Source organism: Ambystoma mexicanum, chromosome 2p (assembly GCF_040938575.1).
Source record: "Ambystoma mexicanum isolate Mex_15411 chromosome 2p, UKY_AmexF1_1, whole genome shotgun sequence".
In the NCBI taxonomy this organism is placed as follows: domain Eukaryota; kingdom Metazoa; phylum Chordata; class Amphibia; order Caudata; family Ambystomatidae; genus Ambystoma; species Ambystoma mexicanum.
In genome coordinates this window covers 577,337,758-577,350,844 of record NC_090923.1, presented here as the reverse complement: position 1 = coordinate 577,350,844, position 13,087 = coordinate 577,337,758, and the positions used below count along the sequence as shown (strand labels likewise).

Below are 13,087 nucleotides of genomic sequence, written 5' to 3'. Positions count from 1 at the left end.
GTGAAGTGTGAGGGGCCCCCCCCAAATATGTGTCCATATTAATGCCGTGGATCCAGCCACAAACATACATGCATGCATCACCAAATACATGTGCAACACAGACCCATTCATGCATGACCCACCCAACATCCCCATTACCTGAATCCACAATAAAGAGGCCCAAATGCATAGAGCGGCATGACGTAAGCATTCAGCATAAGGCAGGTCGAACCATAAATGATGAATATCCCCATTTCTCACCCCTACAGGATCGACACAGAAACTGAGGAGCCACGCACTGCGACACCTGCTCCCCCATCCACCAAAAAACCCAGGAGAGATGCCACAGGGGACACCGCCACAGCCTCAAGGGGAACCGGGAGGAGTGACCATGACCAGAGGTACAAAGGCAGCAGGAGCACCAGTTCCACGCAGCCTGAGGCCATGCCTGCTGGCATCGTAGCACCCACGGCAGTGTGTCTCCCTGCAAGTGAAACCAGCATGGAGGGCACGCACTCTGCTGCCACCAGTTCAACTGGTGAGGCAGCAGCTACTGCCCCACTTTCGGACGAGGAGGAAGCACATGGCATTGTGGATCAAAGCCAGACCCCCAGCCCAACACGCTCCATTCTGGCAAGCCCAAGGTTGTCATCAGGTCCAGGTAGCCATGGAGGATCAGCCACCCCCACCCTGGAAGGGGCATGGAGCCCCCAGGTGTCCTCACCTGATGCCAGTGCTATGGATCAAGGCACAGCAGTCATCCCACTAGCACCTAGCATGCAACATGACCTCTCATCCATCATCCAGGCAGGCAGAGATCACTGGGCTAGTAGGGCAGCATGTGCCTGAGGCAGGCCGTCTGAGGGAGGACCTCAGTATGTATGCACGGCACAAGGGAGGGCCTGGAGGCATGCACGAACAGGATCTGCAATGAAATGGCCCAACTCAGGCAGGCCATGATCCGTATAGCGGACGGGATTGAGCGCCGATGCACACTCACAACACAGGATGAACCGGGCACCACCTCCTCTGGGAGTTCCTAGCAAACTAGCCCCCTGCGCCGGTCTCTGCGCAACCTGAGGCGCACCATATCCAAACCACCAAATGGCGGAGGAGGCACTGACAATTAGGGCCAGCAAGGACTAGGTGGCACATGTGGAGAAGGACATGTACACACCATAAGGCTCACATGGGGGTGTTGTGGGGTGAGGGGGGTAAGGGTGTTCTTGGGAGTGTTGTGGGAGGGGGGTAAGGGTGTTCTTGGGAGTGTTGTGGGGGCAGGGAGGTAAGGGTGTTCTTGGGAGTGTTGTGGGGGGAGAGGGGTAAGGGTGTTCTTGGGAGTGTTGTGGGAGGAGGGGGGTAAGGGTGTTCTTGGGAGTGTTATAGGGGGGTTAAGTCGTTTGCACAGTTTTGGTATTCATCATTGTGTGTGTGTATTGTATTGGGGAGATGGTTCTTTGTGGGACTGACCACATGCATCAGGGCAGTAATACCCATCTGCATCCATAATAGTTATACCTTAGATGTCATGGAATCTGATACATCAGATGCTGACGCACATCGTGTCCCTCCTGGACATTGCCACTTGCATGTCCTTGCGGGCCTTTTGACCCATCCTCATCACCATCCACATCATCCTCATCTGGAGCTTGCATGTCAGGTGGCATAGGCACATTCCGTCTGATGAAAATTTAGTCCGGCATCACACATGCCATGGTTATCTTCGGCACTTTGTCATGGCCGTACAGGAGAGCCTCACCTGGCACGCTTAGGCACCGGAGCTGTGTGTTGGAGAGGCCAAATGCCTGCTCCATCACGACGCAGGTACGGGTATGTGCAATATTGTTGTCCTCTTCATGCTGGTTCTGTGGGTTCCATACAGGGGTTAGGTGCTACCTCTTCAGGGGATAGCCGGCTTTGCCTGTATGGGGTGAAGAATGGGTACCTGTTACCGGCCACCCTGCTGTGGACTGTACATGTCACACATGTCTTCTTTGCATTGTGATTGGAAGTCACAACTGACAGCATGCATGCAGACAATCTGCGTGACTGCAATGTACAAAGCTGGGCTCAACCATGCAAGTCGACATGCCCGATACATGCCTCCGCAAGTAATGGAAATGTCCTGGCTGAGGCCAGGCCTCAGGTGTCCTTGGGCCCAGTCAAATTTTGTACCGCTATGCCAGTGTGCTGCCATTCCTACATCCATGTTGCTGTGCTGCGGGGCATCACTTCAGTGGTGCTATGGGTTTGTGGTCAGGTGCCATGGCTAGGGTTGATTCCTTTGCATGCATTCTAGGGCACATTGTGGTAATGATGTTGTGCTGCCCAAATTCTGTATGACTGTCCTGAGGGCAAGATGATGATTTGTGTATTATGTGGTGTGGCATGATGTGAAATGTGGGTGTGGATGGATGTGTCATCTTTGAAATGTTGGAATGTATGCAATGTTGTACAGCTTCGCATTTCATGTGGGGTCTTATCAAGTACATTCTGAAGTCCCCCAATGGACATTGAAGTACATCTGTATGACCATTTGTCCCACGCACGCCAGACAATTCACAGTTGGTGTATCGTTCTCTCCCCCCCAATCACACCTCCCTGTGCATGGCCTGCTACTCACCAAGTTGCCACGATCGTTGGCCAGCTTGTCGCTCCATGTTGCTTGGTATGGTTGAGTTCTGCAGGACCATTGAATCATGCGTTGATCCAGGATGTCTGGCGCAACAATGTGTGATTGTCTTGTTTGCATCACATGCCATTTGGAAAATGATTGGGTGAAATTATTTTCTGTTTCTGAGGACTACTTTATTGTGATGTGGGACTACCAATTCCACATGGGTACAGTTGCTGGCCCCGATGCTACTTGGGATGGTTGCAAGTGAATAGATGCATAATTTGGTGTTTGCAATCTACTGGGCAGTCCGTAGCAGGAATATGTGTTCATGTCCAAGCTTCAGGAGGGCATTGTGTACCTGGTTCGGCGTGCATGGGAATACTGGTTGTGAAATGCCATGCATCTGCCACACATTATGCTGCTGCGAGCCTGTGGCCAGGGAGTGGAGCGCCGTCAACACCTGCACTAGAGGGGGGATTGCAGTTCTGATGTCTATGAGTCTCACGCTGTCGTCATGTATCTTATCCACGATGATGGTAATGGTATCCCAGTTCAGACGGTACAGGGTTTGTATGTGCTCAGGTGTCTGGTTCAATGGACTGGCTTGGATCCTGGAGATTGGTGGCTGGCTCTGTGGTATTTCTGGGTGCCCTGGTGGTGCTTGATACACCTGTCTTGCCCTACTCCTCCTCCTCCTCCTCCTGCGTCTCCTCTGTGCTGCCTGTTGTTGGTGCTGCCGCACTGTAATCATGTCCTCCAGCCCATGTAATGCTGGCAGTATTGGAAGCATTTTTGTGTGGGAAGGGGTGTGGGAAGGGGTGTGGTGTGCTCTTTTGTGCTGCCACAGTCTCCATCGCCTCCACCTGTGCTGGATCTGTCCACCTGTGGCAGGTGGAAACACTGCTCAGGTCTCTTAACAGGTGGTTCGCGATGCCGGTATTTGCGCCATGCCGGTAAGGGTTTTTTGGGTCTTTCCCATGCCGCAATTGCCATGTCCGCCTAGCTTGTGATGGGATGCTATTAGCGCCATGCCGCTATTTCCGACCTGGGGGTCGCGCGCCCACGGACTTGCCGCTATTAGGGGCACCGTACTTACCGGTGGCGCTAATAGCGGCAAGTCCGGGTCGTAATTAGATAGGGAATTTAGCGGTATCGGTAATCGCTTACCGGTACCGTTATTCCCTTACCGCCTACCGTGTAATGTTGTGTTTTGGAAAATGTCAGTAGGGCACTGTGAAGCCACCATGCCTTTTGGTAGTGAGTTGAGTTCTCAGACGTGCAATCCATGGTTATCTCCTATGGGGATTGAGATGTTCGCTGAGGTTTTCACAGTGATTTTGGTTTAAGGTCGGCACATGTGGTCCACGGCTGTTTTAAATGGTAATGGAAGCATTTGCACCTGTGAGTTGATGGAGATTGGACGTATAGTACATGGTCAGCATTAGCGATGTAGTTCACTGACCCCGTCATGTGTTGATTTTCTTTCAGTATTTTGTGCTGATCAACAGCTCAACCCATTGCACCCCTTCGTGGTTGAGCACTGTGGTTGGTCAGTTCGGTAACAGGTTTAATCTCCCCACTTGGTCCTCAGTAGTGTGCGGTGTAATAACAGCTTGGTTCCTAGTTGCCTGGCCAGCAGCTCTAAGTGCAGGTTGTTGACGGTCTGGAGGACTCTTGTTAGGTTTGTCACCACCAGGTCACTGTGATGGTGACAGAGTAGTAGATTTCTGTTTCAATTGTCAGTTGACAGGAATTTCCTGCTTGAGCATGCTTCGCTCCAATGTGTTTCGTTCGGTGTTCCATTAGCCCTTTGGATATCTGTGCATCTAGCAAATCAACGTCTTGGTGATTTCCAGGAAGGGGTGGGAGGTTGTGTTGTGCCTGTGTTTCCCCCTCCTGTGTGTTGTCTTGTGCAGATTGTTCCTGCTTGTTGGTTGGTTTAAAGAGAGAAGGTGTGTTGTGTGTGTATCCCTCTTGGTCCATCTTCTTGCTTGGTGTTTGCAGTGTCTATCTTTTTGGTTGTCTACCGGAAGGAGGTGTGCTATATCCTGCCTCCCCACCTACTGGCCTATCCATTTGGATCCATCATGTGTGGCTGTGATGTCATGGAATGTACAGCACATGCTGATGCAGCAGCCTGGAATGTTATGCCTTGAGTTTGGTTCCACCCAGAGACGGTTGGTGAGACATGAAGCCTGGGTGGTGTGAGCCAGTGGGCTCTCCCTGTAATACTTAAAATCCTGCTTACCAACTCTTGTACATGATGTTTCATATGTAACCTGTATGCGTGCAAGATAATAAAGTAACCTATGACTTAACATGATGCCTCAAGAACCTTCATTACAACAAGTTTCCCCTTGGGTAAGTACAAGGTCAGCAGCTGAAGATCCAGGATGGGTTTCAGGCCTCCGTTCCTCTTTGGCACCAGAAAATAGGTTGAATACCCGCCCCCTGCCTCATTCCAAGCAGGGTACCTGTTCTATGGCACCTTTTGTCAGAAGGTGACAGATCTTCTCCAGTAACAGAGGTTTCATCTGGAGGCAAGGGTTGGTGTCAGGGGAGGGTGGACCCGAGGGTTGAAGAGGGTGCCCTTTAGGAAGAAGCACCTCCTATGGGTGCTCCCCCACACAACCCCTGTAGGGGTGATGCTGACCTTTCCAATCCAAGTGGGCCTGACCTCTATTGCTTTGGGCAAAAGTGGCCAAGCGGTCAAATCCTTGGCCACTGCCTGTAGGTATGCTAGGCACTATTGCTGGACTGCTAGCCTCAGTGACTTTGCTGCAGCTTTGGAGGCTTGTACATTTTGCAGGGACTCATCTGCCTTGGAGCCGAATAAGTAAATGCCATCAAAGCGTATGTCTAGAAGTTTCTTCTGAATGTCCAGGACAAATCCAGATGTCCTGAGCCATGAGAACCTGCGCAAGACTGTGCTTGTTGCTCTGGTCCTTGCTACACAGTCCACAGTATCAAGGCCTGACTTGCTGTCTGTGATCAGGACCTCATAGCCATCATGCATCTCCTCCTCAGGGGTATGCACATATGCCTCTGCGATGAGGGACCATAGCCAGAAGGAGAACTTGGCCAGTGCACAGGATGTGTTAATGCATTGGAGTCCCAGACACGAAGAGACAAAAATCCTCTTGCCCCATGTGTCTAGTCTCTTGCTCTCCCTATACGGGAGTAAAGAGGGAAACAAAGTGGTGTTAAGGTTTGCCACTGCAGCCTGCACCAGTAATCATTCTGGAGAGGCATATGCAGAAAGAAACATGGGTCCAACGGAGCAGGCCTGTGCTTCTTAGCCAGGTCCGGATCTACCGTGAGACGTGAGGTTGGGGCACCATGTGAGGAGGGGTCGAGAGCAGAGGCCTAATGTCCGAAGATGAAACAGTGTGACCCATTCTGATCTTGTCATGTCTGTTTATGGTGTCCCCCCTGCCAGCTCATCCGAATGCAGTGTTTCTGTCAAGTTGGCCAAAGCAGTCAGCACCAAGGTCGAGATCAACAGCATAGAAGCGGTGGCTGCCGACGTTGGGGCCACGAAGGGCCTTGGCAAAGATGTGAAGCATCTTCATTCTGAACTCCTTCCATTACTCACAAGTAGAGGATTGAGTGGTCAAAGGTACCCGTATAGTCCCTTCCTCCAGGGCGTCTCTGGAGTGGTTGCTCCTCTTCTATGACAAAGAACAGTGGTGCCTTAAAGAACTGCTGGCGATCTGGACCTCTTGCAGGTTATCGTCTTTTTCTTCGGACTTGGAACTATTCCTCAGTGTCCGTGCCCGGTGACATTGAACAGGTCAGATTATCACTGCTCTCATTGTGGAGGAAGATAAAGTATGTCACCTCTCATTCTTGAAGAGCCCTAGGGCGTTTCAATTGTCAACCAATCCTGCATATCGTGGCCCTCACCGAAGTAGTAAAACAAATGTGCTGCAGATCCGACAAAGTTATTTGACGCCCGCTATCTACGCAGGGTTTGAAACCCAAGGACTGCGCTGGATTCGGCATCACGTCAAATAACAAAGAAAAAGAAGCAGTACATTCGACGATGGAACAAGTTTTAAACAGCGATATTCCTAAAGCCAGTAGAGTGCAGGGAAAAAGGAACTGAGGTCAAGGGGCATGGTGCCTCCATTTATACTTGCCCCGATGTCATGTCTGGCAGGGAGCATGAAAAGGCGTCAAGAGGAGCCAAAGGACATGTAGCTGTGCCCTCTAGAGCTGAAATGTTTCAGAAGAGCAGATGCACTGGGAGATAGATGTCATAGATGAGGACTCTGTGGGAGTCAGCGCCAAGGTCGATTAGAATTGACAGTGCAGTACATAACCTACATGGTCACACTTGGTATGAAGGTTTGAACAAGGGCATGCTGGAAGGTGGAACTAGATACTTATGCTAATGCATGTCCCAGCTCATCCTGCCAAGATTAGTGTCAACTTGAGAGGATGATGAGGGACTATGGAAAAATGTAGAATTTTACTGTGTGATGATCTATGTTCAAGAGGGCAATTCCACATGTGTATGAATGTGGATCACTTTGACATGTAGAGAAGTCACTTCCTGTAGTGTGCGAAACGTGGTAAAGTAACTAGATAGAGCAGGCCAGGTTTCTCAGGGAAAACTAAGCAGACATACATATTGCACTATTCTATCATTGGGTTTGGTGGGAAAACTGAAGTTGACTTCTTATAGGGTTATGTATGCAGCCCATGCAATCCATAATTGAAAGTGAGAGGACAATGGTAGACATACATCAATGAGAGGTTTAACTGATAGAGAATGGGGTCAATTGAAAATGTTCTCATACTAAAATATTCAAACAGTTGCAACATATCATGCTTCATATCATGCTTCATAGAACAATATATCAGTAGACTGATGAAATACAACAACAACAAATCAAGTACTTGCCACAGATACCACAAGCGCGATGCATCTTTTATCAGCAAGATATGTCTGACCCCTACTTGGTGCCCTTCCGGGCTGTTATGATACCACAGTTGAAGAGCTTAACATGGAATACCAGAAACTGGAGGTTTGTTTGTTGGGTATAAGACCCAACATGAAGAGTGGCAAAATCCTCAATGCATTCATTCACTTAGATTTTTGTTATGCAAATATCTTGCATTCATGAAATGAATGTCAATGACTGTCCCTTGGGTGTCAGATCTGTAGAATGGGCAATATTGCTGAAAGGTGTGTGGTGCCAACAGGAAACATACCCTCCCTACAACTTATTATAGGGCTCTATGAGTTTGATATTTTTTTTCTGGGTTGACGGAGTGATACTAACCTTTAAGATAGAAATAAGGAGTTATATAAAATATTTATTTCAATGTACGTGTGCTATGGTTTAAAACAAGTCTTCCACAAAGTAATTTCTCACAGTTAAAAGAAATTGCTTAACATCCACAGACATTCATGTATATCAAACATGTACTCCTTAGTGTAAACAGAAAAACAACAAATGTTCTTTTTGTTAAGTGAGTCGATTGCAAATTCCAAAGTTCTTTAATGGCAAAAAATCTGTTCATCACACGTTCCCAGAATAAGTCCTGATTTAAAATGTATTAATTGTAAATTAATTTCAGCAACTTTAATATTAACAAACGCTTTACATTCAATAATAATATCCCTGAGGATTTCCATGCCAGAGAGACCGTTTAGAACCTACATGTGTTTTTTCTTCTCTTATGTCTTGATATCTATTTCCCGTCACATCAAGATTATCTTATTGAAGTGAAAAACCATGAAGCACTATCTTCTGAATTTTCATAAAAGCAGAAACTAGTTTAACTAAATCAACATATAATGACTTTTGATTTCCAAATATTTAATGTTACTGTACTAATCATATGCAATACATTTCCTTCATAATGATATTTCTGGGCAAGAAAAATCTACGTTTACATTACTTTCATGTAAAAGAGTTTATATTGTTGCACAAAACAATGCAGTTGTTTATTTTTACCAAGTGCAGCAGCTTCTTTTAAAATGGTCAAAAAATAAAATATAGCAAGTATCCATTGGGTTTACATTATTATTTTTTACTAACTGTCCCTGACCATGCGTTGCTGTGGCTCATTCTGGTTAAATGGAAAAGAAAGAAAAGAGAAAGCCACATTTCCAATATGATTTATTTGACAATGCTTGTGGGTAGTTTTTAATGGCTCTGGCAGTTCTCCAAGTTGAAACAAAGAGGTGATGGCTGGAAGGTTTAGAATGAATCTTAAGCACTGCATTGCTCTGGGCAACCCTCCAGACCAACGTTCATCGCCTGCCAAGCCATTACAGAAGGGTAAAGACCATATGAAAATCAGGCTTGGTCCCACCCCAAAAAGGGCAGTCCAGCCCGAACTGCTAGGTCGCATCCCTTCTGCACGAGACCACAAGCATCCCCAAACATGTTTCGGCCTTGTTGGGCCTCATCAGTGAGGAGTAGCTTGGGTCTCTAGTCCCAGCAGGCACGGGACCCAAGTCTGGGCATACCCGTCCCACTCGGGGTGACAAAGCAAAAACAAAGATGTGATGGCTGGAAGGTTTAGAATGAATCTTAACCACTGGCATTGCTCTGGGAAACCCTCCAGACCATCGTTCTTCGCCTGCCAATCCATTACAGAAGGGGAAAGACCATATGCAAATCAGGCTTGGTCCCATCCCATTTGAGGCAGTTTAATTTTCCCGGCGGCTCAACACATTCCTTTCGTTTCTCCATTAAATTTCAGAGCCTTGCAATAAGGACACACTTCAGTCATGGTGCCGATGAGAACATGCTGGCTCAAACTATAATCATCAGCTGGGTTGTACCGGAATGCAAGGCGATTGTAATTGCGTGATTGCTGACCACAGAGTCGTGCTTGACGCTGATCTGCTTTTTCTCGTTGACGTCTTTCAGCCACTCTCAGCCTGTTGCGTTCATTCTGTTGAGAACAAAGAAGATCTGAAGCTGCAGAACCTGATCGCACTGGTGCATCCTAAAGTCTGGCTGTACCTCGATCTGCTGCTTCCTCGGCACGTATTTGAGCATTGAAATGGAATCGTAAAATAGCGTGTGTTGCTTTTACGTCCAACAGATGGCGTTGCTTTGCAGCAAAATGTTCAGTATAGCGTGTGTTGCTTTTACGTCCAACAGATAGCGCTGTTTTCCACAAAAAGCATGTTTTTACCTGTCATAGGTGTTACATCTATGTATATTAGGTATATAAAAACACGCGCCTATTCAAATGCAACGTTGTGTCAAAATTTCAAAGCAATCCTTGAAGAACTTTCGGAGATATAAGATTTTGAAAAAACAAACATTTACATTTTTATTTATATAGATGTCTTGCTTGCAACAGTTTACAGAAAACTGTTCACAGATACGTATCAAAGACTCACCTAACACATATGAAAACCATCACTTTATACATTGAGCAATACTCAATAATATTTCCCGCACATTTTAAATTCGAAACCAAAAGGCATCAGTTTATAAACTGCCTTCATGAGGAACAAATGTACCCAACAACTTAGTGTGCAAAGGGGCTAGCACAGAACAGCCAATAAGAAGGTGCTGTAGTGACTCAACCTCAAGTGAGCAGAATCGACAAAGCCAATCCTACCAAGCATATATAATTTTGAGCACCTATCACTTCATGTGTTAAAAATAAATTTAATTTCAATCTTAAAATATCATTCCTAAAGAACTGCGAAGGATATTTCATCAAATATAATGGGATCAAATTAAAAGCTTTGATTTCCATGCTTGAGTGAAACAACAAGTGATAACTCATTATGAAAGTAGTTCTATTTGCTATCCAATCTACTTCCACGATTTCTTTTTTCACTTTCAGAGGTTGATTCAGCATTTTGTCTCTTGTAGAAAAGTTATTGAGTAATATAGAATCACATTTCCCACTCCAAACCTGGAGCGCATGACATTTATTCAATAACAACTCCTTAGTTAATCATTCAAGATCATCTGGAACCTTTACATATAGTGTGATTGGGTAGATAGATACTTAAGATGCATGGGTGTCCGCATTAAAAAAACACACAGACTTGAAGAGAATTTGTGTTTTTATAATTGAGTTGGACCAGATTATGGTGTAGGTATTGCGTAGACCCCATATCCACGCATAGGCATTTTCAGAAATTCTATTCAAAGAAATAGGATCCATATAGTGTAATTTGTTAAATGATGAACATTCATATTCAGTGACAGAGTATGCCAAGGGTGTGATGGTTTACAGCTCGTAAATAACTTACTTAACTATTTCAAAAGTTGTGATAATTTCTTAAAAAGTTACAAATATGCTTTCGAAAATGTCACAAAGAATCAGATATTAAAACATCTAATTAACTTTGAAAATGAATCCAAGTGTTAGTCTTTATTGTTAACAGGGCAAAAATATGTCTTAAACTCTCCTCAGACATCACAATTCTTCCAAAGTCATTCACTACTTTGTTAACTTAACAATTTATGTATACAACATTTTAATACATTTTTAAAATCTCAACACCTTTAAGTCTCACTTCTCTTTTTCCATGAAAAATAAGCCTGCAAATATAATATCACCAGTATGGATATTTTTAGGAGGCAATCCACGTGTATTGTGGGATGGCAAATCAATCAACATCCACAGCTCACAAACAACAAAAATGTCAATAGTGAGCAGGAAAAAAATGATTTTGTAAAAAAAATGTTCACCTGAGATATGTAGCACAAAGATCCTGATGATAAGTTAAACTTGGACCAATTAAATGTAATGATGAATCTTTAGGTCACTACAGCACAGTACACTCAGCATGTGTCGGGCCAAAGGTCCCATCCTGTGACAGAGGCATGAGGCCCTGATGATTTTTCACTTTACCTCACTTATTTACCTGACATTTTCCTAGATGCGTCGGCATTAGGCCTGTGCAAAAAAAAAGCTCAAAGGCCATTCAACGAAACAAACATTGGGTGTCACGATGCCCCATGATTTTTGTAAACCTTTTGGCACATTTTACCCAAAAAGCTCCAAGTTCAGCTATGGTCAGAGAACTGCAAAGCAGAGCCGGCTGCCATTGGCTACAGGGCCCTATAATATAGCCAGCTGTACTACCAGAGTCTGTCAGGCCTCTCCATAGCAATGTGGCATCAGTCATCAGAAAAGATTTCTTGTCCTCTTTATCTAATTCCATTGCTATTAATAGCTGTTTCAAATGTCCCCGAAGAAAGCAAGAAACAAGGAGGAAATGCAGGGCCTCCTTAAACCCCAGACCTTGAGTGACAGTCATTTGAGAGAATGTGTGTTGCATCAAGAGAACTTGTCTTTTCATCCAGCAATATTTGCTTTATTGGAAATCATATGTTGTTTATGTTGGCTTCTTTTTTACCTAAACGCGAAGAGAGACGAATCCTACAAACTGATTGCGACCCAGAAACGACAATTCCATAGTGGCAGGAGATCAATCCAGGAGCCTGTATTTTCTATGAACTAATTGATGACAGCTAACAAATAACCTGAAAAATAATGTAAATGCTCTTAACCTGTGTCAGTGTATTGGCTTCGTGACACCAGTGAAAACCACATTTTGATTGCATTGGGATACAACTATAGATGAGTCAAAGCCGTGTACCCATTTTGCATTACAGCAATTGCTTACATGTCCATTTATTTTAATGTTACAATTGTGCTCCCACCAGCATAACAAATCTGTGTGTACATCAACATTCCAAAAACTCTTTTTATACAAAGACAAAACACATAGTTGTATGCTGTAATAAAAAATACAAAAAGTTCAATGCATTTTCTTACTAATCATTCTACAAAAAAAATAATCTATATATCAAAAGTCCATCTAATGTCCATCTATTTTCTGGGCATTTAATGAATATTCGCTCCACAAGAAACAATTCAAGTAGTCTTTCTTCTTTTTCCATTGTGAAGTGCTTATGAATAACCCGCGTTTTTCTGTTGATGCTCAAGTCTGATCTTTCATCAATTTCTATTGTACAATGCACATCTTTTCTTTTAATTCTGAAGGTTCAAAGACTTCTATAAAAAGCATGTGTCATTTAATCCACTTGATATCTGACTTTTCATTTTATGGTTACAATACCCTTCATGTTGTTTGAGTAATCAGTAGTTATCCCCTCAATTATTGAATTTAGGCATTTGTTTCAAAATTAAAAAAGCAAATAGTTATTGAGCTGTGTGAAATGTACACAAAATATATGGTCTGCAGTGTTTTGGTTTGTTCAGACCTTATATTACTCGTGTGTTCATTATCTTTCTTTTAATAGTCTGAGCTGTTTCATCCACTTATGAAAGTCCACAGGTGCATTTAATGTAGCAATCACCCCAGTGTCGGGTTGGGGTGTACAGGGCAGGTAACAGGCCACCAGCTGGAGCCTATGCAGGCCCAAGTAAAGCTCTGTACACTCCCCTGACAATAGTCCTTTTTTCTACTTCTATTGCAGCTGCTGAGACGGGAAGGCACAGTGAATGCAGGAGTGATTGGCGAAT

The 13,087-nt window shown here is 44.8% G+C and overlaps 1 protein-coding gene across 4 annotated transcripts in view; it reads right to left on the bottom strand.

Annotated features, from left to right (window-relative positions):
• Positions 1 to 13,087, bottom strand: part of DOCK3 (dedicator of cytokinesis 3) — a 2,582,899-nt gene that overhangs the window by 853,692 nt on the left and 1,716,120 nt on the right. The window lies entirely within an intron of this gene.